The 26,922-nt window shown below is 39.1% G+C and overlaps 1 protein-coding gene across 4 annotated transcripts in view; it reads left to right on the plus strand.

Annotated features, from left to right (window-relative positions):
- fz2 (frizzled 2) overlaps nucleotides 1-26,922 on the plus strand; it is a 604,999-nt gene that overhangs the window by 156,010 nt on the left and 422,067 nt on the right. The window contains exon 4 of one of the 4 annotated variants that reach the window (XM_073986047.1): nucleotides 15,687-15,715. The exons of the other annotated variants lie outside the window; for them this stretch is intronic. The gene's annotated coding sequence lies outside the window, so the exon portion shown is untranslated. The remainder of the gene's footprint in view (nucleotides 1-15,686; nucleotides 15,716-26,922) is intronic. 4 annotated transcript variants of the gene reach the window in all.

Below are 26,922 nucleotides of genomic sequence, written 5' to 3' on the forward strand. Positions count from 1 at the left end.
AATTCTTTAAAAAATCCACGTATTGAGGCCTTTTGTGGTAGGAAAAAAATTCTTTAATAAATCCACGTATTGAGGCCTTTTGTGGTAGGAAAAAAATTCTTTAAAAAACCCACGTATTGAGGCCCTTTGTGTTAGGAAAAAAATTCTTAAAAAAATCCACGTATTGAGGCGTTATGTGGTAGGAAAAAAATTCTTAAAAAAATCCACGTATTGAGGCCTTTTGTGATAGGAAAAATTTTCTTTAAAATATCCACGTATTGAGACCTTTTGTGGTAGGAAAATTTTTCTTTAAAAAATCCACGTATGAGGCCATTTGTGGTAGGAAAAAATTTCTTTAAAAAATCCACGTATTGAGGCCTTTTGTGGTAGGAAAAATTTTCTTTAAAAAATCCACGTATTGAGGCCTTTTATGGTAGGAAAAGTTTTCTTTAAAAAATCCATCCATAAAGTGCTTTATTTGAATAGGGTTTGGATCCTTTAAAATTTTCAACCTAGCCCCATTCTGACCACTTGTCATTGGTATTTCTAGCTGTCATTTTTTTTTTTTTTGGTAACAATAAATATAATTATCATCCTTCGTTTCGCTTACGCAGCACTCTTTCATTTGCACTGCCACTTTTGTGTGCGAGGACATTAATGAGTTTTATGTGCGGTGTTTAGGTGAGGGAGGGGAAATCCATAGGTTTCTTCGATAACTCAGGATTACCGTATGATGAGCAGTGGAGGGAGAAAAGAACCAAAGAAATAAAAACACAAGCAGTATCAGTTTAAATATAATAATATGCTGGAAGTTTATTGTGATTCAATTCTTTTCTAACAACAAAGAGATTACCTTTTGTAATCGGTGGTATTGGCGACAGAGGCCTTTTTGTAATAACGCGTAGACGTTATTCTTCGACAAATGACTAATGACAAGTGAACGCAGAGGTTCTGAGTGATCGCAGAGGATCCCATGTCATATACTACTACAAGTACAATTATTCCAGTGAGAGCAAAGTGTAACAAGGCGAGCAAACCGACAACAACCGATGCCCAGCGGCGATCCGCACACTACGGTATCCGCAGAGGGAATTGTAGAGGAGATGCCAGTGCGCCAATCAGCATCCGTGATTGATCGAGCAGGGGAAGTTGAGGGACAAAGTATCTAACTTATACATTGCCGCCCACCTTGATACACGTAAGCGTGGATCAACAAATTAAAGCTAGGAATAATTACGATAAAGATTAATAATATTATACCAATATGTCAGTAAGAAGATTCATGAACGTAAATTCAGACTCCCAAGTGAGCTATAGTTCAAATTAGCGATTTCTACAAACGAGTAATTATGAAATGATCGACTCCGATATTCGCTCGATTCAAGAATGTGGAGACGAGTCATTGAACAATTCAATTTTAGCTTGCAAGAATATAATTATACCGAGTTGTTTCAACAATTAACTATAGTGGTCGATTTTCAATAGTACTATCGATTGTGAGGTTATGTGCTAGAGACGGTAGGAACTGAACCCGTAAGGAGGTACCCGAAAATAGATTTTTGGGAAGCTACGAATTCAAAACTATTTTTGGCCGTTACCAAAAGCAAACTATTATCTGAGGATGAGTTTGGTGTTGTCCGAAGACCGATCCAACCAACGAAGTTCTCGACTTTTGACATCAGTAAAAGCCGGGGAGGAGGTTGAACGCGACAAAGAGGGACTAAATACTTGACTTTTGATCTTGGAAAAAGCCGGAGAGGTATTCGAGCACGACAAAGAAGGGCTAAACACTTGGCTTTTGACCTTCGTAAAAGCCGGAGATGCGTGTGATCTCGACAATGAAGAAGTGAATCCTCGACTTTTGACTTTGGTAAAAGGCGGAGTGGGTTTCAACGAAGATGGCGCAGCAAGAACTTTACTATTGCCCAAGGTATTAGAGTCTGGATGATTGCTTTGGCGTCTGTTAGGAGAGCGGGTCGACATAGTACACTTAGACTCTCGACTTTTGACATTCGTAAAAGCCGGAAAAGTGCAGGGCAATGTAGAAATGCCTGGAGGGTGTAGGGGCTGCGACAAAACACAACTGTGATCTCGACTTTTGACTTCAGTAAAAGACGGAGACAGTTTTGATGTGGTCGGAGCAATAACTCTTCTAACCTGTGGTCGGTGGAGAAGGCTATGGTGCCGTTGTTTGCACAAGTTGCAACTATATTTGCTGTTACATTTCTTAACAGCATGACCACGACATAAGCAATTTATGCAATAATTATGCTTTTTCACAATCGAGAATTTGTCCTCAAATGATAGTTCAATAAACTGCGGGCAGAGACGAAGAACGTGGCTCTGGCCAGAACAAGTTGGGCAAGTACTTGTCAGCAAATTTGTAGATCGAGGATGTGATACATCGTTAGATTTATGTACCGACAACACTTTATTGGAGGAGCGAGATGAGACAACTTTCTTTGTGACCTGATTTCCATACAAGTTTTGGATACAAGTCAATGTTTGTATCCTCTCTGTGAGGAAAGCATCTAAGTCTTTCCAGGAAGGCAAAGACGACTTGTTTTTGATACTTTGCTCCCACAGAGTCAATGTCAATTTAGGCAAACGCTGCAAGCAAATACAAACTATTATTGGATCCCAATGATCCGTGATGACGTCAAAGACGATCATTGCAGCTAGACAACTATTTAAGCCGCGTTGAAGAATTTTCAAATCAGAACTAGTTTCTTTATTAAAAGAAGGGAGATTAAGCAATTGCTGGATGTGACTATTTACCAAAATACGCTTATTGTCGTACGTATCCGACAAAGCTTTCCACGCTAAGGGGAAACTAGTGTTGGTGAGTGGAAATTTCGAAACAATTTCCCTAGCCTCACCGGTGGTCTTCTGCAACAAATACCAAAAACGTTCAATATCGGAAAGACCCGAATTGTGGATGTATAGAGCGGTGAATAAATCTCGGAAGGTTGGCCAAGACGTAAAGTCGCCAGCAAAAACATCAATGTCGATGGGAGGTAAAAGTAGACTATGGTTATCGACAGTTGATCTGAAGCAATGATTATTAGCAGGGTCACTACAAGTTGTGGTGGAGGAAGTTTCTGTTGGGACAATTACACCAAGAGGAGTAGACTGCACAGAAACAGGGGCTAAAGACTCGCTAGAAAGCAAAATGGGAGATGGTGTTTCCTTTGAAACGAACAACAATTCATTTGGTGGAGGTGGTGAGATTGCAGAAGCTATAGCAGGTGAAGGAGTTTCACTATCAGGAGTTTTAAGGCGCTCAAGATGCCGACTAATTGTGCTAATGCACCGAAGGTAAGCAATGTAGGATGTGGCGTACTTTTCCTCAACGACATCAATACCATTATCCTGTGCAGTCTCGGACGTCGTGAGGTAGTTTTTGCACTCATCATAAGTGCTTCTGACTTTAGACCACAATTTTTGAAACTCAGAACTGTGGATTTCGAAATAATATACATTATTGTTGGATTCACTTCTCTGCTCAAACGATGCTACACGTTTCAAAAAGATGTCAGAAGCTCTAACAAAACGAGTGTGTGGGGTGACTGACATCTCGATGTTTAAATTCAGAAAAATAAGTGAAAATCTACAATCGAATTTGCAACAAACTATGAGGAATGGTGAAAAGAGGAAACTCAGTTGAAGCACAAATTGCTATAGCTCAAAGGAAATAAGAAATTTCCACAAAAACCTCCAGAATTGTACAAATACAAAGGAATAATAGCAAGAGGTGATGATATTTGAAATTAAAGTATGGCGAAATAAGAGAAAATTTAAAGAAACTTTCTCAGGCTAACAAAAACTACTTTAATTTGGCTAAAAAAAATGATAAAAACTTGCACATATACGAAACTGTGTATGGTGCTACCAAGTGTAGGGTGTATGATAAGGTGAGATAAGCCAATGGTAGGGTGTAGTTGTCCAAAATCTAGAGACAGATAAGCTATTAATAGGAAAACACTAATGTTTGCACCAGAAAATCAACGCAAATCAACTAATTTGTCTGAAATATATATTGTTCGGTTGACAAGTTGGTGCAAAGTATGCCAAAAGTAGGGTGTATTTGTCCAAAAATACCGAAACCCCTACGGAGACTCAAATATTAATCCAAAATGTTTAACAAATATTGCCAAAAACAATATAAAAAGAGTCAAAAAACAACTATTTTTCACTTATACTCTCTGCTAGAAATTGGTGCAATAAGTGCCGAATGTAGGGTGAATTTGTCCAAAAATTCCAAAAACCCTACTGTCAATTAATTATATTTCCAAAAGTTATCGAAAAATAATTTTCAAAATTAATTATTAGAAAAAAACTTTTCGTGCTTTTACCCCACTGTACTATTTGTACTATCTTACCCCACTGTGCTGGGACATCAACGAATATAGCACAAAGAGGACTCGACAACACAAGTGACGCTAGCAGAGAAATGGTTATGTGTGAACAGTGAAGCTCCCACTGAGCAACAGACGTTGCAAACGACCAAGCAAGTGAGTGCTGAGGATCAGCAGAGTTTTTAAGGGACGCTTAAAAAGGCGGGAATGTTGTTGGTATAATTACCATGTAATTTCTCAAATTAGAATAAATACCTGACCGACAAAGGTAGGAGAATAGAAAAACGAATGTGTTTGGTTGGTGATTGACGATCTATACAACAAAGAAATGAAATGCAGCGAGAATTTGGATGGTGCGTTGTTATTGTAAATTTGGCTGTGCAAATTTTCAAAGGGTTTTATGTAAACCGAGGGGGGGGGGGGAATAACAACGCCAAATATTTTTGGATGGAGAGGATCGTACCAACAACTAATACCAAACGACAATGTGCAATGTGTGTTGTTGTTAAATTTGCCAATGCAAATTTTCAAGAAAAGGTCTTCGATAGAAAAGATCCTTGGGGAATAACAACAATAACAAATAAATGAGAGCTCGATCAGTGCGTGTAATAATTTAATAACACGAGAGCAAGAGTGATTGGAAGTTGACGATGTTGTTATTGCAAATATTACAAATATATTTGCAAGTTCTCAGTTAAAATGAGAAAAGCCACAATTCAAATTTTACAAAGTAACAACACCGAATGCTTTCTTTGTATGATCAACGCGACGTAGGTGATCAGTACAACGAAAAGAAAATAACAAGTTTAGCAACGACTAAGGTGTTATGTAGTGAGAAAAGCAAGTATTAACACAAGAAGTGTTAATATAAGTCGACCAATATGAACTTTTAGCTACAATTGGGGATTACAATGAGAATAGGCGATTGGAAGTAATGGGAGTTCGTTGTTATGACGAGACCAAATGGTCTGGAGCAAATATAACAAGAACAACAACAACAGGGATAATGATTTGTATGATCACCGCGACTGTGGATGATCAGTACAACAACGAGTTTCAACAATATTTGTGTGGACTGTATGGTGGGGGAATGAAGGCAACGAATTTAATTCACACGCGTAGTGTAATTGAAATTCGACCAATTATTTATTTTTATATTAATGCTCAAACGGTAAACGAAACGAAAAATACTAACACTCGCGGTAGCTCACTTTTTATGGAAATCTGAGTTTACGTACCTGGTGTTAGTATTGTGATTTGTTGATGTAATTAATGATAGCAATGATATGTGACGTGAGATGATCCAATGATTTCTCCGTGCAAAGCAACAACAAAAGCTTCAATTCTCGTTCAAGAGAGAGGGAGCAACAACAATACTGGCGTCTATCCGGCTCGATGCGACCAAATGTCTAGTTGAGGGAGGGGAAATCCATAGGTTTCTTCGATAACTCAGGATTACCGTATGATGAGCAGTGGAGGGAGAAAAGAACCAAAGAAATAAAAACACAAGCAGTATCAGTTTAAATATAATAATATGCTGGAAGTTTATTGTGATTCAATTCTTTTCTAACAACAAAGAGATTACCTTTTGTAATCGGTGGTATTGGCGACAGAGGCCTTTTTGTAATAACGCGTAGACGTTATTCTTCGACAAATGACTAATGACAAGTGAACGCAGAGGTTCTGAGTGATCGCAGAGGATCCCATGTCATATACTACTACAAGTACAATTATTCCAGTGAGAGCAAAGTGTAACAAGGCGAGCAAACCGACAACAACCGATGCCCAGCGGCGATCCGCACACTACGGTATCCGCAGAGGGAATTGTAGAGGAGATGCCAGTGCGCCAATCAGCATCCGTGATTGATCGAGCAGGGGAAGTTGAGGGACAAAGTATCTAACTTATACATGCGGTTTGTTTGGAGCAAAAGAGTCAGACCAAGCAGCATTGTTTGTGGCTGCTCATTCATTGTTGGCAACTGTGAAATTGTTGAGTCCCCATTTTTATATATTTTTTTGCTTCTTTCTACAAATGCAATTCTATTCGGTTTCAATGTACATTATACATTATAATAATTGTTGTAAATGAGTTACATTCTTTTGTGGTGCTGGAGCGTGTGGCTCTTGCTACTGGTAGAGGAGGAGGAGGAATGCAGCAAGAACAGCGTGGATGCCATTAAAACCATGCTATTGTGGTGGATGGCAAGGACAATTTATGCCTTCAGCAATTAGTTCTAATCATATTTGTCCCTAGAATAACAATAAGTTGTTGCAATAAAGCATTGCTAGAAATTGCTGGTAATGCATTTTAATGTAAATACAAATTGTGTGGCATAGTAGCAAGGGGTCCCATACATACATATCTGTAGTATACTTTTAGGATGAGAAGTAGAACATGGCTTTAAAATGAACGCATTTCAATAATTTCTCTAACAGATCCACAGTGTGCCTTATCTCCTCTATTACATTTGATTTGAACTAATTTTTAAACCCATTGTCTGTTTTTATTTTTTGGTCCAAAATTAACCACAGCAATTTTCATAATTCAAATTTCATTAAAACTACTTAGAACCATAATTGACATTTGTTTTTGCCAGTTTTACTATTCCTCTGCTGATATATCCTGCCAGTCATTTGCTGTTTATTTAATAAATCTAATTTATTATGCCACCAACAATTACCACAAACGACCGCCGCTGCTGCTGCTAGTGCTACTGCTGTTATTGTTGCTGTAACTGGAATATATGAATATCGACAGATAGCCCAACCACAATATTCGTCGTTCATCGTATTTGCTTGGCTAATAACAGAAACATTTTAGGCTAATTTTATTAGACCTCCGGGGTGTGCCTGCCTGACTGCCATGTAATCGAAATGACCAAAGCTAACCAGCAAAAATATAACAGGATTGGTCATTAAAAGACCACAACTGAATTGTGATAATAAATTAGAAATCGACATTACTTAGGAGCAGCAACAACAACAACAAAGTATTTCAAATTATTTAAATATTTAATATTAACATTTTCTAATACACAGATTCGTTGGATTTCTGCGAACATCAATAAATCAAAGTAGTAGGAATATTAGGAAAGACAAAACCTTCTGATACCCATAGAAGACATCAAGAACGCAACGAGAGATCTCGTTTGTTGCCTCAAGAGGCCTTCTATTTCCTAAAGAAGACTTCAGGAGGTCATCTATTAGCTACTGAACATTTAATGTGATCTTCTGTGTAATAAATTAGACCTCAAGAGGTTGTCTTTTGGACATTGAAGGTCTCAACAGGTCTTCTATTGCCTATTGGAGACCTCAATGTGTATTTTTTTGCATATAGATGATCTGAAGAGGTCTTCTTTTGCCTAAAGAATAGAGTTGTATAGTTCATGAACGGACTAGTTCAATTGAACGATTCATCGAAAAGAGCGTATGAACTAGATCAGTCAATATAGTTCATTATAGTTCAATAGTTCACTGAGCGCCAACCAAAAGATCCACGAAGAACGATCAACGAACGAACGATTCACAATCTAGTTCAACATGTCGATCACAAATGCATAAAGTGACGCCGTCGTCTGTGTTATGTGATGCCCTCGTAATGTGATGTGTTTATGTTTTGGATCAAGGTAGTGGATCCGAATGATTGAACTGGATATTGAACTATGAACTAGATTACTGAACTAGTTCAGTTAAAAGAGCTGAACTATTGAACTAGATCATTTAAATGAACTAGATTGTACAACTCTACTAAAGAAGGAGGCCTTCTTAGGTATTCATTCTTAGGTATTCTTATATTCAGTTGTCTAAAAAGTTCTCAAGAGGTATTATGTCCCCTGTGGAAGACCTCAATAGTCTGCAGAAGAAGTTTTGCGGTCTTATATAGGTAACAGAAGACCCTTTTAAGGTCTTCTATAGGCAACAGAAGGCCTCCTTAGATTTTTTAATATAACTGAAGACCTCTTGAGGCCATCTGTATGCGAAAGAATACCCACTTAGATTTTCAATACACAATAAAAGACCTGTTGAGGCCTTTAATGTGCAAAAAACGATATCTTAGGGTTTAATTTAGGACTCAGAAGGCCTCTTTAAATGTTCAATAGCCAACATATGACCTCTTGAAGTCTTCTTTAGGAAACAGAAGACCTCATGCGGCAACAAAATGCCACTTAAAGTCTTCCATAAGCAACGGCAGACCTGAGTTCTTCCATAGGCATCAAAATACGTACGGAGGTCTTTTATAGACAACAAAAGAGCTCTTCAAGTCTTCTATAGGCAGTATAAGGGTCTGTTTATGTATGTCGATAAGAAAACGAATGCGGAAGAAAAACTACCAAATTTGAGTGTGTATTTCAAATTTGTTTTTTTGTTTTGAAGCAAAAGCAAATGAAATAATATTTCAAAAACTAAAGTTTGGGTGTCTTTCATGCGCACACATTTTCGTTTCGAAATACATAAACTGGGGGTAAGATATCTAGATGCCCTCAATAGGTAACAAAACACCTCCTGCTATTTTTCTATTGGCAACAGAAGCCATCCTGAGGTCTGCTATAGGCAAAGTAAGACCTTTTTAGGTCTTCTATAGACAGCAGAAAATCCCAAAATCCTCTATAGGTAACAGAAGACCTCCAGAGTTCGTTTTTAGACAACAGAAGGCTTCCTGAAGTCTTCTTTAGACAACAGAAATCCTCTTAGTGTATATTATGGACAACATAAGGCCTCTTGAGGTTTCTATAGTCAACAGAAGACCCCTTAAGACCTGCTATAGACAATAGAATAACTCTTGAAGAGGTTGGGGTGGTCTCCTGTTGTCTATTCAAGACCCCAAGTGACCTTCTGTTGCCCAAAGAAGGTCTTAAAATGTCTTCTGTTGTCCACAGAAGACCAAAAGAGGTATTTTGTTGTCTGAAGTATTCCAAAAGAGTCTTTTGGGGGTTATAGAAGACAGAGTTCCTCTGTTACCTATAGGAGACCTTAAGAGGTTCTCTATTGTATATAGCATACCTCAAGGGGCCTTATGCTTATTATGTAAGACCGCAAGGGGTCTTCTGTTTTCTACAGGAAATCTCAGGAAGTCTTCTGTTGCCTACAGAATACCTCCAAAGGTCTTCTATTTTCTATAGCAGAACTTAAGAGCTATCCTTTTGCTTATGACAGACATCAAGAAGTCTTGTGACTTCTAGAGATTTTCTGTTGACTTGGGCAGACGTCAACGGATATTCTGCTGCCAACAGAATACCTCAAAAGTTCTTCTGTTATAAAGCAGATCAATATCGAGAGGTCTTCTGTTGTCTATAAAAAAACTCAAGGGTTCTAATGTTGCTGAAAGTGTAATTTGTGGTTTGAAGAAGACTTCCAGTGGTCCTCTGTTACCTATAGGAGACCTTAAGAGGGTTCTTTCTTATCTATAGCAGACCTCAAGGGGCCTTATGCTTATTATATAAGACCAAAAGGGGTCTTCTGTTTTCCACAGGAAATCTCAGGAAGTCTTCTGTTGTCTACAGAATACCTCCAAAGGTCTTCTATTTTCTATAGCAGAACTTAAGAGCTGGTGTCTTCTATTGCATATGGAAGACTTCTAGAGATTTTCTGTTGGCTTAGGCAGACGTCAAGGGATATTCTGCTGCCAACAGAATACTTCAAAAGTTCTTCTGTTATATAGCAGATCAAGATCAAGAGGTCTTTTGTTGTCTATAAAATACCTCAAGGTTTCTAATGTTTCCTATAGAAGACCCCAAGGGTCTTCTGCTGCCTACAGTATACCGCAAAAGGTCTTAGGTTGTATATTAAAGATCTTATGAGGTCTCTGTTGTCTATAGAATACTGTAGTCTAAAGAATACCTAAAGATGTCTTTTGTTGCTTCTTGAAGACTCCAAGAGGTCTTATGTTTCTTATAGAAGGCCTCAAGAGGTCTTCTGATTCCTATGGAAATCCTTAAAAGGTCTTCAGTTGCCTATAGAGGTCTTCTGTTGTATATAGAGGACTTTAGGGGATCTTCTGTTGCCTATAAAAGTCTTTACGCGCCCTTATATTGCCTATAAGTGTACGGCAATATATCAGAAGACTCTGTTGCCTTCAGAGATTTTCTGTAGGCTATCAAAAACCTTAAAAGTTCTTCTGTAGGTTAAAAAAGGCATCAAGAGGACTTCTGTTGTTCTGTTGTCTATAGAGTAAATCAAAAGGTCTTCTATTTTCTATAGCAGACTTTAAGAGGTCTCCTGTTGCCTCAAAAAGTTTTCTGTTACACATGGTACACTTATATAGGTCTGGTGTTGGCTGGGGGAGACGTCTGTTGCCCACAGTATATCTTATGAGGTCTCTGTTGCCTAGATAGAAGACCTCAAGAGGTGGTATGTTGCCTATGGAATATTTCAAGAGGCCGTCTGTTGCCTTCAAGAGGTCATCTGTTGTCTGTAAAATACCTTGAAGGTTCTAATGTTTCCTATAGAAGACCCCAAAGGTCTTCTGCTGCTTACAGAGTACCGCAAAAGTTTCTAATGTTGTCTATTGCAGATCTCATGAGGTCTTATGTTGCCCACAGTATATCTTATGAGGTCTCTGTTACCTATAGAAAACCTCAAGAGGTCGTCTGTTGTCAATGGAAGATTTCCAGAGGCCGTCTGTTGCCTTCAAGAGGTCTTCTGTTGTCTGTATTTTGCTGCATATAGAATACCGAAAAAGTTCTAATGTTGTCCATTGCAGATCTTATGAGGTCTCTGTTGCCTATAGAAGACCTCAAGAGGTCTTCTATTGCCTATAAAAGTATTCATGAGGTATTATCTTGCTTATATGAGATTTCCAGAGTTTTTCTGTAGTCTATAGAATGCATAAAGAGGTCTTTTAAAGACTCCAAGAAGTCTTATGTTGCTTATAGAGGGCCTCAAGAGGTCTTATGTTTCCAATGTAAATCCTTAAAAAGTCTTCAGTTGAATATAGAGGTCTTCCATTTCTTATAGAAGACCTCAAGGGGCCTTCTGATGACTTTAGAGGACCTCAAGAGGTCTCCTGTTGCCTATAGAAGACTTCATGAAGTTATTGTTGCCCACAGAAGATCTCAAGGTGTCTTCTGTTGCCAACAGAAGATCTCAAGAGGTCTTATATTGAAGTGTTGTGTTGACTGTAAAATAACTCCTGAGGTCTTTTGTATTCTGTAGAAGACCTTAAAATGTCTTCTGTTGTGGGTTATCAAATGTCCTTGTCTGTTTCCCATGAATGGCCTCATGAGCTCTTCTGTTGCCTTTTGAAGACCTTAAAAGATCTTCAGTTGCCTACAAAACACCTCAGTCTGCTGTTGTCTACATTTAAGGCCAAGTGTTCTTTTTTTGCATATCAAAGACCTCAAGAGGTCTTCTGTTGCCTATAGCATTCCGGAAGAGGTTTTTTGTTGTTAAGAGAATACCTTAAATGGTCTAGTAAAGAGAAGACATCTCGAGGACGTCTCTACGGATGATATTAGAGAAAATGGAAGACCTCGGAGACCTTACGTTGCTATACCGAAAACCCAAGAATCCTTCTGTTAATATACCGAAGAACTAATATGCAATCTGTTGCTAGAAAGAATACTTATAAGACCTTCTGTAAAAGACCTCCTGAGGTCTTCTGTAGTCTGTAGAAAACCTCAAAATGTCTAGTAAAGAGAATACATCTCGAGGACGTCAGTAGGCAAGAGAAGACCTCCTGCGGTCTTCTACAATCAACAGAAAACCTCTGGATGTTTTCGGTAGCCTGTAAAAATCTCAAAAAAGGCGTTTGTTGCCTATGAAGGACGTTAATATCTTCAATATATTAAAACAAGGCTTCTGAGGTCTTTTGTATAGCAACAGAACGTCTCTGATGTCTGCTATCTAGCAGAAAAATTCTGATTATCAGCAGAAGCCCCTAGATGCTATCAATTACTATACAGGAGACTTTAGAGGCATTCTGGTTCGCAGATGGCTACTGTTACTTTACGGATGATATTAGAAAATTTCTGTTGCTATGGAAGATATCGGAGACTTTATATTGATATACAGAAGATCTAAGAATCGTTATGTTAATATAAAGAAGACCTAATAGGCCATATGTTGCTATAAAGAAGACATCAGATACTTTGATAATGCCAGGCCCTTCTGTTACTATACAGAAGACAAAGCCCTTCTGGTTTTATACAAACACCTCAGAGACTTTTGGTGATATAGAGAAAATTTCGGAAACCTTTTGTTTAGCAACATAAGTCTCTCTTGCTTAAGTCTTTTTGCTGCTATACAAAAACCTTAAACGGTGTCTATTTCTATAAGAGAGGCTTTTTGTTTCCATACAGAAGAATTTCTGAGGCCCATTGTTTATATTCGGAATACCCCAAAGGCCTTTTAAAGATCTCAAACCCTTATGAGGTCTTCAGGGGCCTTCGATATTTATACAGAACACCTGAGAGGCCATTCTGTTGCTATAGAGAATACCTCAGAAACCTTATGTTTCTATACAGAGTACCTCACAGACCTTTTGTGGCTATACAGAAGACCACAGATGTGTTCTGGTGTTACACAGAAAACCTCAGACCCTTATGGGCCTTCTGTTGGTATATAGAAAACCTCAGACGCCTTCCGTTGGTATACAGAGGACTTCAGTGGCTTATGAGATCTTTAGAGGCTTTCTTTTGCTACAAAAGACACTTAGAAGGCCTTCTGGTGTCATAAAGAGGACCTCACTCAGACCTTTATGAGGTCTTCATAGGACGTCTGTTAACCGAAGACCTCTAAAGTTCAAGAAAAAGCCACTGATGTCTTCTGTATATAACCTCCTTGTATTTTGAGCCGTGCAATATAAAATCTAGACAGAACACCTGAGAGGACTTCCGTTGCTATACAGAATACCTCAGTGACCTTATGTTTCTATATAGAGTACCTCATAGACCTTTTGTGGCTATACAGAAGACCACAGATGTGTTCTGGTGTTACACAGAAAACCTCCGACCTTTAGTTTCTTTACAGAACACCTCAGAGAACTTATGTTCCTATTCATAGTACCTCAGACACCTTCTGTAGCTAATTGGTATGACCTCAGTATACAGAAGACAACATATGCGTTCTGGTGTTACACAGAAAACCTCAGACCCTTATGACGGCTCCAGAAACCTTCATTTGCTTTACAGAAGACCTCAGAGAACATATGCTATTATACATAGTACCTGAGAGACCTTCTGTAGCTCATCGGTATGACCTCAGCGGCTATCTGTTAGGGTACAGAATTCATATTGCTATAAAGAACATCTCAGAGGCCTTCTGTTGGTATATAGAAAACCTCAGACGCCTTCTCTTGATATACAGAGGACTTCAGTGGCTTATGAGATCTTTAGAGGCTTTCTTTTGCTACAAAAGACTCTTAGAAGACCTTCTGGTGTCATACAGAAGACCTCACTCAGACCCTTATGAGGTCTTCATAAGACGTCTGTTAACCTAAGACCTCTAAAGTTTTCCATATAATACCATAAAGCCTCTGAGGTATTTTATATATATCAAGAAAAAGCCTCCGATGTCTTCTGTATATAATCTCCTTGTATTTTGAGCCGTGCAATATAAAACCTAGACAGAATACTTGAGAGGACTTCCGTTGCTATACAGAATACCTCAGGGACCTTATGTTTCTATATAGAGTACCTCACAGACCTTTTGTGGCTATACAGAAGACCACAAATGTGTTCTGGTGTTACACAGAAAACCTCAGACCCTTATAACGGCTCCAGAGACCTTCAGTTGCTTTACAGAAGACCTCAGAGAACTTATGTTACTATTCATAGTACCTCAGACACCTTCTGTAGCTCATCGGATTGACTTCAGCGGCCATCTGTTAGGTTACAGAAGAACATAAAACCTGCCGTTACTCATATTGCTATATGGAACACCTCAGTGGCCTTCTATTGGTATAAAGAAAACCTCAGACGCTTTCTTTTGTTATACAGAGGTCTTCAGAGCCTTGTAAGATCCTTAGATGCTTTCTTTTGATATAAAAGAAACCTAGAAGGCCTTCTCGTGTCATACAGAAGACCTCACTCTGTCCCTTATGAGGTATTCATACGACGTCTGAGGTCTGCTTTATAACTACAGAAGTCACCGTAGGTCTTCTTTACAGCAACATAAGGTCTCTGAGCTCTTCGGTATATATTAACAGAAGACCTCTGGGTCATTTGTATATCAACAGAAGGTCTCTGAGGTCTTTTGTATTATCAACAAAAAGCCTTTCAGATTTTCTGTATAGCCTCCTTGTATTTTGATCCGTGAAACCTCTTCCGTATCGATAAATCACTGCATAGAAAAAATATTCTAAAATCTCTCTTGATCCATATTCTCTGCTAAATTTCTACTTTCCCCGTCCAACATCAACTTCCCCCACAACAAGATGCCATTTTGCAAGCTGGGCGACAATTTCAACTATCTTTCTATCTTCAACATTATTGTTTGTTCATTAGCAATGTCTGCGGTATTCGAGAGACAACAAAAACTTTTTACAACTGTAAAGGACATCATGCAAGGATAACAACTAACAATTTTTGTTTCAATGAAATTCAAATTCTTATTTAAACAAATCGGTTTTGCATGTGTTCTACACTTAGACACACACGAGCAGCAAATTTGTGCAATTGTGTTGGAATTTCCCATCAGCCATCAGTAGTGGTGTCGGGTACTGTGTAGAACAGATAAAGTTTGCAAATTAATGAATTTACATCGAAACTCTTGTGGTGAAACAAAAGAACAAAAAAAGTAAATAACAAAAAAGGAAGTTTGGTTACTCTCCGAGTGCAAGTCAATGGCCAGTAGCGTAAGGAACATGATTTTGAGGGTTTCCGGAAGATATATATACTTAGGAGAGGTTAAGGATTTTTCCAATGAGAGTTAGATATGGCAACTGTATTTAAAGCCTGTAACTCAACTCAGTAGTGGAATTCTGTAGCTCAATTTTCGAGTTGCCGACAAATATCGGTAAAATTAAAATGCTTCTAATTTCGGTAATTAACGATATTTTCCGGTAAGTAAACAACCAAAATAAAGCTGTTGCTAAATTCAACCGATAGCAACAGTGCTGTCAACTTTTATTGATACTTTTCATTCATAATTTTGCGTTTTAATGTTACCGATTTTTGTCGGTAACTCAAAAAATGAGTTACAGAATTCCACTACAGGGCTCACCCACATAGCCAGAAATGCTCGCTTGTTTACAAAGGACGAAATAAGCAAAACAGAAATACACAAAAAATTTCTAAATTTTTCATTTCGGAGGGGTCCAGGACCTTCTTACATACGTCTCTGCTTTAGCCATTATTACTGCAATTTCTTGGCACAAAAATCGAATCATATTTACTCCTTTTTTAATTACAGCTTGCCGTTACCACTGCCACAGTAAAAAGGTAATCAAGTCAGGACAATTTTCGTTTGGTTTTTATTTTGTTTTTCTGCTGCAGTACATGAAAAGTTATTGCATTTATTAGCCTCTAGGTGTATGCTATACTATTAGATACTAAATTTTAATGGATTGTGCAATCAATTTTGATAACAAAGAAAAAAAAACAAAACAGATTCAAATGAATATTGAACAAGAATTTACACTTACTCGCCTGTGAATACATGTAATGAAATATCAATATGCATTTGCTAGCCTAAATGTATGCAACACAAATTCCATTTTATTTCCAAAAGCAATCAGAGATACTGAAACTGGTTTCTATGAACATATATATTATTTGAAACAGTAGCGCAAAAAAATTCTATAAAATTTACTTTCCAAATTTCTCACAACTTCTCAGTTATTCATAGTTATGCCTTAAAGTATACTATGAATTTTAATTTATGTTATCTCCTAAAATTATGCAGAAACCTTTTCAAATATGTTTCCTCGTTTTTTTTCTTTGTATCCTTGGTTACACAAAGCCATACCTTAAGGACCCAAAGACAAAGATGTTCATTTATTTTTGTCCAATGCAAATGTATGTATGTGTTTGTTGCTCTTGTCTTCTGACTGTATGCCATATAATGCCTAACTTAAGCCTTAACTTGTTGTAACTCACAATTTACGTAAAGACTACTGCAATAACACAACAGCAATTTGATAGTTTCTTTGTAACTGTATAAAATTCCTAATTCATTTCACTTCACAACTTTTAATAAAGAATTTATTCTTTTAAGATATTTCCCAGAAATGTTATTATCTCCCCCTCTCCCCTAAATGTATGCAATGAAGTTGCTGTTGATATACTTCATGCCACAGAAAGGCTTAAGGCTCTGTATGCACACCTGAAAGTAATTAAGCCTAATGATTGAGGATTTTATTCCAACTTGTTACAATATACAGCTTTAATGGAGCTTTTGATATCTCTGCATCACTTTGTAAGCCTAAAAGTATACTATAACAACAATATTGTCTTGTTCGTTATAATCGGTGCTGCAATATGATTTGTAGACAGAGATTTGGCAATTCAGTTTTAAATCATAAATTTAATTTAAAAATTGGTAGAAATAAATAGTTTTGAAAAAGAATTCATCCTTGCCTTCGCACTAATATTTAGAGACCACATAGAAATATAAGACCACTAAAATGTTTTGTATTGACGTTTGAAGTCTAGAATTCGCAAAACAGTTTTTGTAGATTTCAATTAAATAAAAGAAGTTAAAGCCGGATTCCGATCTTTTAATAAATCACATTCTTATGGAATTGAAAAAAGTCAGCCAAAATATTGATGTATTATTATTTTAAAACACTTCAACAAAAAGGCAACAGAACATCTCTTGAAGCTCCTATTGCAACAAAACAAGGGATTCTATAGGCAACAAAAGATAAGATAAGGAATGAGACCTCTTGAGATCCTCTATAGACAACCAGAGGTCTCCGTAGACACCGGACCAGTGTAGGCACCGGAAGACTTGTTAAGGACTTTTGTAGGCAACAGAAGAACTCGTGAGGTGCCATATAGACAACGGAAGACTTTTTGAAGTCTTCTATAGGCACCAGATGAACGCTTGGGGTCTTCTATAGGCAACAACAGACTTCTATATATCGCCTTTAGGCAGCAGAAGGTCTCTTGAGGTCTTCCATAGGCAACAGAAGACCTCTTGAAGTCATGAACTCCTCTATAGACAACCAAAGATATCTTGAGTTCCTTTATAGGCAACAGAAGAGCCCCTGAGGTCCAGTGTAGGCACCCGAAAATTTTGTAAGGTCTTTTGTAGTCAGCAGAAGAGGTCGTGAGGTCTTCTTTCTTGAAGTCTTCTATAGTCAACAGAAGACGTCTTTAGATCCTCTATAGACAACCAAAGACCTTCTGAGGTCTCCCAAAGGAAGATTTCTTAAGAACAGACCTGTTGCCTAAAGAATGAATCTTGAAGTTTTGTATACACAGGAGCAACCCTCTTGAAAACCTCCAAAGGCAACGGAAGACCTCTTAAGGTCTTATGTACACAATAGAAATCTTGAGGTCTTCGACAGCCAACAGAAGGTCCCTTGAGGTCTTCTATGGGCAACATAAGACCACTTATGAGTTTCTATAGACAACAGAATACCTCTTGAGGTCTTCTATAGCCAACTGAACATGAAGTCCAATTCTGCTCATCTATAGGAAACAGAAGACCTTAAAAGGTCTTCTATAGCCAACAGAAGGCCAATTCTGCTCCTCTATAGGAAACAGAAGACCCCAAAAGGTCTTCTATAGGCAACAGAAAATGTCTTGAAGTCCTCAATAAGTAACAGAAGGCTTCCGGAGGTCCTCTAAAGGCAACCGAACATCCGAGATCTTCTATAGGTAACTGAAGGCCTCTTGAGACCTTCCATTAACAGGAGGGGACCTCTTGAGGTCCTCTATAAGCGACAGAATACCTCATGAGGTATTCCATAGGCAACAAAAGGCCTATTGAAGTGAAGTAGACAACAGAAACAACTTTAGGTCCTGTATAGACAACTGAAGACGTCCTGACTTTCGCTATAGGCAACAGATGACCTCGTGATGTCCTCCATAGGCAACGGAAGACCTCTTAAGGTCTTATGTACACAATAGAAATCTTGAGGTCTTCGACAGCCAACAGAAGGTCCCTTGAGGTCTTCTATGGGCAACATAAGACCACTTATGATTTCTATAGAAAACAGAATACCTCTTGAGGTCTTCTATAGCCAACTGAAGGCCAATTCTGCTCATCTATAGGAAACAGCAGAAATTAAAAGGTCTTCTATAGCCCACAGAAGGCCAATTCTGATCCTCTATAGGAAACTGAAGACCTCAAAATGTCTTCTATAGGCAACAGAAGGCTTCCGGAGGTCCTCTATAGGCAACCGAACACCTTTCGAAATCTTCTACAGGCAACTGAAGACCTCTTGAGATCTTTCATTTACAAGAGGAGACCTCTTGAGGTCCACTATAAGCGACAGAATACCTCTTGAGGTATTCCATTGGTAACAAAAGGCCTATTGAAGTCCTATATAGGCAACATTAAATCTCCTTAGACAACAGAAACAACTTCAGGTCCTATATAGACAACTGAAGACCTCCTGACTTCCGCTATAGGCAACAGATGACCTCGAGATGTCCTCCATAGGCAACGGAAGATATCTTAAGGTCTTATGTACACAATATAAATCTTGAGGTCTTCGACAGCCAACAGAAGGTCCCTTGAGATCCTCTATGGGCAACATAAGGCCACTTATGATTTTCTATAGACAACAGAATACCTCTTGAGGTGTTCCATAGGCAACTGAAGTCCAATTCTGCTCATCTATAGAAACAGAAGACCTTAAAAGGTCTTCTATAGCCAACAGAAGGCCAATTCTGCTCCTCTATAGGAAACAGAAGACCTCAAAAGGTCTTCTATAGGCAACAGAAAATGTCTTGAAGTCCTCAATAAGTAACAGAAGGCTTCCGGAGGTCCTCTAAAGGCAACCAAACACATTTCGAGATCTTCTATAGGTAACTGAAGGCCTCTTGAGACATTCCATTAACAGGAAGGGACCTCTTGAGGTCCTCTATAAGCGACAGAATACCTCATGAGGTATTCCATAGGCAACAAAAGGCCTATTGAAGTGAAGCAGACAACAGAAACAACTTTAGGTCCTGTATAGACAACTGAAGACGTCCTGACTTTCGCTGTAGGCAACAGATGACCTTGTGATGTCCTCCATAGGCAACGGAAGACCTCTTAAGGTCTTATGTACACAATAGAAATCTTGAGGTCTTCGACAGCCAACAGAAGGTCCCTTGAGGTCTTCTATGGGCAACATAAGACCACTTATGATTTCTATAGAAAACAGAATACCTCTTGAGGTCTTCTATAGCCAACTGAAGGCCAATTCTGCTCATCTATAGGAAACAGCAGAAATTAAAAGGTCTTCTATAGCCCACAGAAGGCCAATTCTGATCCTCTATAGGAAACTGAAGACCTCAAAATGTCTTCTATAGGCAACAGAAGGCTTCCGGAGGTCCTCTATAGGCAACCGAACACTTTTCGAAATCTTCTACAGGCAACTGAAGACCTCTTGAGATCTTTCATTTACAAGAGGAGACCTCTTGAGGTCCACTATAAGCGACAGAATACCTCTTGAGGTATTCCATTGGTAACAAAAGGCCTATTGAAGTCCTATATAGGCAACATTAAATCTCCTTAGACAACAGAAACAACTTCAGGTCCTATATAGACAACTGAAGACCTCCTGACTTCCGCTATAGGCAACAGATGACCTCGTGATGTCCTCCATAGGCAACGGAAGATATCTTAAGGTCTTATGTACACAATATAAATCTTGAGGTCTTCGACAGCCAACAGAAGGTCCCTTGAGATCCTCTATGGGCAACATAAGGCCACTTATGATTTCTATAGACAACAGAATACCTCTTGAGGTGTTCCATAGGCAACTGAAGTCCAATTCTGCTCATCTATAGGAAACAGAAGACCTTAAAAGGTCTTCTATAGCCAACAGAAGGCCAATTCTGCTCCTCTATAGGAAACAGAAGACCTAAAAGGGCTTCTATAGGCAACAGAAAATGTCTTGAAGTCCTCAATAAGTAACAGAAGGCTTCCGGAGGTCCTCTATAGGTAACCGAACACCTTTCGAGTTCTCCTATAGGCAATTGCAGGCCTCTTGAGATCATCCATTAACAGGAGGAGACCTCTTGAGGTCCCCTATAAGCGACAGAATACCTCTTGAGGTATTCCATAGGCAACAAAAGGCCTATATTGACAACATAAAATCTCCTTAGGCAACAGAACAACTTGAGGTCCTCTATAGACCACTCTGGAGCTCCTGACTTCCTCTGTAGGCAACATAAGACCTTTTGAGGTCCTCAATGGACAGCAGAAAATAACTTGGAGTAATCTCTAGAAACAGAAGTCTTCTTAAGAAGACTGAAGACTTCTTGAAGTCGTCTATAGGCAACTGAAGACCTCCTGAATTTCTCTATAGGCAACAGATGACCTCTATGGGCAACAGAAGCTCTCTTGAGGTCCACTATAACCAACAGAAGATTTCTGGAAGTCTTTTATGGGCAACAGAAAACTTCTTGATGCCATCTACAGCCAACGGAAGACAACTGATGACCTCCTGACTTCCTCTATAGGCAACAGAAGACGTTTTGAGGTGCTCTATAGGCAGCAAAAAATAACTTGGAGTAATCTATAGAAACAGAAGTCTTCTAAAGGAAACTGAAGACTTCTTGAACTCGTCTATAGGCAACTGAATACCTCCTGAAGTGGACCTCAAGAAATCTTCTATTGCCCATAGAGGTCCTCTGTTGCCTATAGAGGCAACAGAGGACCTCTATGGGCAATAGAAGATTTCTTGAGGTCCACTATAGCCAACAGAAGATTTCTGGAAGTCTTGTGTAGGCAACAGAAGGCCTCTTGATGTCATCTACAGCCAACGAAAGACAACTGAGGACCCACTGACTTCAATAGGGCAACAGAAGACCTTTTAATGTCCTCTATAGGTAGCAGAAAATAACTTGGAGTAATCTATAGAAACATAAGTCTTCTAAAGGAAACTGAAGACTTCTTGAAGTCGTCTTTAGGCAACTGAAGACCTCCTGACTTCCTCTATAGGCAACAGAATAACTTTTGAGGTCCTCTACAGGCAGCAGAATATAACTTGGAGTAATCTATAAAAACAGAAGTCTTCCATAGAAAACTGAAGACTTCTTGAAGTCATCTATAGGCAAAGATGACCTCTGTGGTCAAAAGAAGATCTCTTGATGTCCACTATAGCCAACAGAAATGTTATGGAAGTCTTTTGTATGCAACTGAAGATCTCTTGATGTCCTCTATAGCCAAGGGAAGACTTTTTGTGGCCTCTATAGGCAACATAAAACCACTTAAAGTCCCTTATTGGCTACAATAACCTCCAATATAGGCCTCTTGGGGACTTCCATTTGCAAAAGTAGAGCTTTTGATGTCATCTATAGCCAACAGAAGACTTCTGGAGTTCGTCTATACACAACAGCAGACTTTTTAAGGTTCTCTATAGGCGACGAGAAACCTATTGAGGTATCGCATAGGCAACAGAAAACCTATTGAAGTCTTTTTAAGACAACAGAAAATCTCCTTATGCCCACTGTAGGCAACAGAAGACCTTCCAACTTCTTCTATAGTCAACGGAAGACCTTTTGAGGTTCTATATAAGCAACAGAGGACCTCTTGAGGTCGTTTTTAGGCAACAGATTATCTGTTGAAGATTTTTATAGGAAACAGAAGACTTCTTGAGTTTCTCTATAGGCAACAGAAGGCTTTGCGGTCCTCCATGCATAGCAGAATATCTCCTGAGGTCTACAATAGGCAAGAGAAGATTTTGTAGGCAAAAGAAGACTTCTTAATGCCTTCTATGGCCAATGGAAGACTTCTTGAGGTCTCTATAGGCAACAGAAAACCACTTTAAGTCTAGCAACAGAATTTTTTTGAAGTCTTTCGTAAGCAATAAAAATACCTACTGATGTCTTCTGTAGCTAACAGAAGACCTCTTGAGGTTCTCTATAGGCAACAGAAACCTCTTGCAGTCTTCCTAAGGCAACAAAAGCTCTTGAGGTATTATATAGGCCACTGAAGACTTCGTGAGGTTAGTCGGCATGGAGGCCTTATTTTGACAAGTTATTTAAAATACAAAGAATAAATTCAGATGCTTCTGTTGTTGTACAGAATACTTCCAACGATATCTGTTATTATGCAGATTACCCCAGAGGATATATGTTATTGTTCACAAGGCATGAGATACATTCTGTTTTATACACAGGATCTCTGATGCCTTCTGTACAAAATTCCTATGATGCCTTCTCTTATTGTACAGACGCTGAGAGTCCTTTTGCCGCTATGCAGAGAATCTTATAGGCCCCTTGCTATACAAAAGAAGGCCTCATACAGCTTCTGTTTTTGTACAGAAGACCTGCGAGGTTCTCTGTTATTCTATACAGGGTTTCTGAGTTATCTATTATTATTCAGAAACAAACACAGAAGACCTCAAGGACTTATATAAGGCTCTTGATACCTTCTGACGACTTCCTTTGTTATCTGGCTATATTCAGAAGACTTCAGAAGCTGCTGTTATATCACATAGTTTGATGTTTCTGATCAACGTTTGTATCTTACAGTCGATTTTATCAGACATTTTGTGAATTATCTTCCTCCTCAGCACATCAAAAAAAAGGAAACCAAAACTTTATCGCATAACAATCTAATGACCCTGAATAAATGCATACAAATCATGTGCATCTCCTTCAACAGATTTGAAATTAATTTTATTTCCGGTCATTAAGTTTTAAGTGTATTCATATTTACACTACAGCTCCTAAAAGTATGCAACAGACATACTCAACATTTACCCTAACATTTAATATGCGCCTGAATTTATGCAATAAATTTTATTTATTTTTATTACCTTTTATAGAGCAGCAGATGAGGAAGTGAGATTCTCAAATAAAAATATATGTAATTTTTATTTACTCCAAGAAGCCCGGGGAGCATTACAGCCGAAGTTGTAGAAGAAGAAGAGCAGAAAGAAGAAAACAAAAATTGCCGTTAATGTTTCTTTGCAACTAAGGAAATAGAAAATGCAAACTTTATTCTAATTACACATACATGATGACAGACATTCACGTCAATGTTGACGAAGACAACGTCGTTTTAGCCTCGCTCCCAGTTGTCGGAGTATATTATTATTTGCCATCGTTTAGTTTTCCGCCACCAACCAAGTTTTTGCCTTGCCATGCCTCGGCGTACTATATATTTAACTATCACAACAACCATTAACTTTAATATTTCCCTAAACATCTGTGTTACTTCCCATAACATGCGGAGTAGAGCAGAGGAGCTAGATAGGCCAAAAGAACGAAAGACTGACAAACAACCAGATAGACAATAAAAACAAAATGCTGCCAAGAAGCTTCAAATTCCGCTCCCTTTTCCCCATCACTTTTCTTCTTCTTCTTTTACATGGAACATATGAACGATGACGCCATAGTGTCTTGAAATAAATGTTGCATGTGATGAAAGTTAGAAGGGCTACAACTTGTACCTTCCCCCTTGTCATCATCGCCGTTGAGGTAATGTTAGCAGCGTCAGCTTCGTGTATATCGTTTTAACATAATTTCTGCGGTAAAATTAACTTTATGAACTGTTGAACATACTCTTTGCACTAAACTTTGCTCCTAGGGGCCAAACAACAACAACCACAAGCACAAGCCGTCGTAATATGTTACCGTAGAAAATTTAGGGGAAGGAAGTTCCAACGAAGAGTCAAAGCAGCAACAATAAGGAAATACATTTTCACCGACTAGAAACAGTCATGCAGTGCTTATATGTATTTAAAATGTTTATCCCCATGCCCCTCTACAGCCAGCCAGCCAGCTGCTGCTCCGATTCCAGCTCCTTATCCTTTTGGCTGTGCATAGTCATGCAAAAATCCTTAATATTATAAAAACAATAACGTCAAATGTTTGCTGCTGCTAGACAAGCAAGTGATGAGGAGCAATGGATTGTGTTTAGTTGGCAGAGTTTTGAAGGCTGTCTGAAAGAGTGAATGAATGAAGGAACGAATGAACGAGCGAGTGACTGAGTGAATGAATGAATGACTGACTGAATGCCAAAACTACAACAACAAACTACAGCAGTAGATACAAGGGAGTATAGCAATGACGTTGATATGGTGTGGATGATGGTCGTCGTCGGCGTCTACCCAACCAACAGGCGGAATGCATAACATTTAAAAACAAATAATGAAAATATGAGGCAGCACAAAGAGGCGGAAAAACTTTTTCGTTTTTGTTTTTTAAGTTATTCCCCAGTTTTTATTTTATTTTTATTTAAGTTTAACTTTGAACTCCCAATAGAGAGGCCAACAAAGACACATAGACATAGCGTCAAGTGTCTTCCATCTCTCACTCTGCCATTTCTAAATGCAAAGTGAAAAAATAAGTTTAATCTTTAAATATGAAACGAAAAACTTAAATACTTACAAATGTTGATTTAAATATGTATGCATACTGTTCAGCGGAAGGAAACTTCTTCCCAATAAGCTACAATTAGGAAGAGGAAAATAAATGTATTTCCTTTTAGCATTTAAAAAAATTCCATTCTCAAAATGTTCGATCCCCTGTTAATAACAGAAAGCCTACAAGGTCTTCTGTACATGCGTCGTGGTGTTTAATGCGGGTACCTGCCATGCGGCCTAACCAACAGGGTGACTACATGACCATTGAGCCCATCTATCGAACGATAGATGGCCATTGAGCCCATCTATCGAACGATAGATGGCCATTGAGTCCATCTATCGAACGATAGATGGCCATTGAGCCCATCTATCGAACGATAGATGGCCATTGAGCCCATCTATCGAACGATAGATGGCCATTGAGCCCATCTATCGAACGATAGATGGCCATTGAGCCCATCTATCGAACGATAGATGGCCATTGAGCCCATCTATCGAACGATAGATGACCATTGAGCCCATCTATCGAACGATAGATGGCCATTGAGCCCATCTATCGAACGATAGATGGCCATTGAGCCCATCTATCGAACGATAGATGGCCATTGAGCCCATCTATCGAACGATAGATGGCCATTGAGCCCATCTATCGAACGATAGATGGCCATTGAGCCCATCTATCGAACGATAGATGGCCATTGAGCCCATCTATCGAACGATAGATGGCCATTGAGCCCATCTATCGAACGATAGATGGCCATTGAGCCCATCTATCGAACGATAGATGGCCATTGAGCCCATCTATCGAACGATAGATGGCCATTGAGCCCATCTATCGAACGATAGATGGCCATTGAGCCCATCTATCGAACGATAGATGGCCATTGAGCCCATCTATCGAACGATAGATGGCCATTGAGCCCATCTATCGAACGATAGATGGCCATTGAGCCCATCTATCGAACGATAGATGGCCATTGAGCCCATCTATCGAACGATAGATGGCCATTGAGCCCATCTATCGAACGATAGATGGCCATTGAGCCCATATATCGAACGAAGCCCATCTATCGAACGATAGATGGCCATTGAGCCCATCTATCGAACGACAGATGGCCATTGAGCCCATCTATCGAACGATAGATGGCCATTGAGCCCATCTATCGAACGATAGATGGCCATTGAGCCAATCTATCGAACGATAGATGGCCATTGAGCCAATCTATCGAACGATAGATGGCCATTGAGCCAATCTATCGAACGATAGATGGCCATTGAGCCAATCTATCGAACGATAGATGGCCATTGAGCCAATCTATCGAACGATAGATGGCCATTGAGCCAATCTATCGAACGATAGATGGCCATTGAGCCCATCTATCGAACGACAGATGGCCATTGAGCCCATCTATCGAATGATATATGGCCATTGAGCCCATCTATCGAACGATAGATGGCCATTGAGCCCATCTATCGAACGATAGATGGCCATTGAGCCCATCTATCGAACGATAGATGGCCATTGAGCCCATCTATCGAACGATAGATGGCCATTGAGCCCATCTATCGAAAGATATATGGCCATTGAGCCCATCTATCGAACGATAGATGGCCATTGAGCCCATCTATCGAAAGATATATGGCCATTGAGCCCATCTATCGAACGATAGATGGCCATTGAGCCCATCTATCGAACGATAGATGGCCATTGAGCCCATCTATCGAACGATAGATGGCCATTGAGCCCATCTATCGAACGATAGATGGCCATTGAGCCCATCTATCGAACGATAGATGGCCATTGAGCCCATCTATCGAACGATAGATGGCCATTGAGCCCATCTATCGAACGATAGATGGCCATTGAGCCCATCTATCGAACGATAGATGGCCATTGAGCCCATCTATCGAACGATAGATGGCCATTGAGCCCATCTATCGAACGATAGATGGCCATTGAGCCCATCTATCGAACGATAGATGGCCATTGAGCCCATCTATCGAACGATAGATGGCCATTGAGCCCATCTATCGAACGATAGATGGCCATTGAGCCCATCTATCGAACGATAGATGGCCATTGAGCCCATCTATCGAACGATAGATGGCCATTGAGCCCATCTATCGAACGATAGATGGCCATTGAGCCCATCTATCGAACGATAGATG

Source organism: Musca autumnalis, unplaced genomic scaffold (genome assembly GCF_047663935.1).
Source record: "Musca autumnalis isolate F117 unplaced genomic scaffold, ASM4766393v1 scaffold_4, whole genome shotgun sequence".
Taxonomy (NCBI): Eukaryota; Metazoa; Arthropoda; class Insecta; order Diptera; family Muscidae; genus Musca; species Musca autumnalis.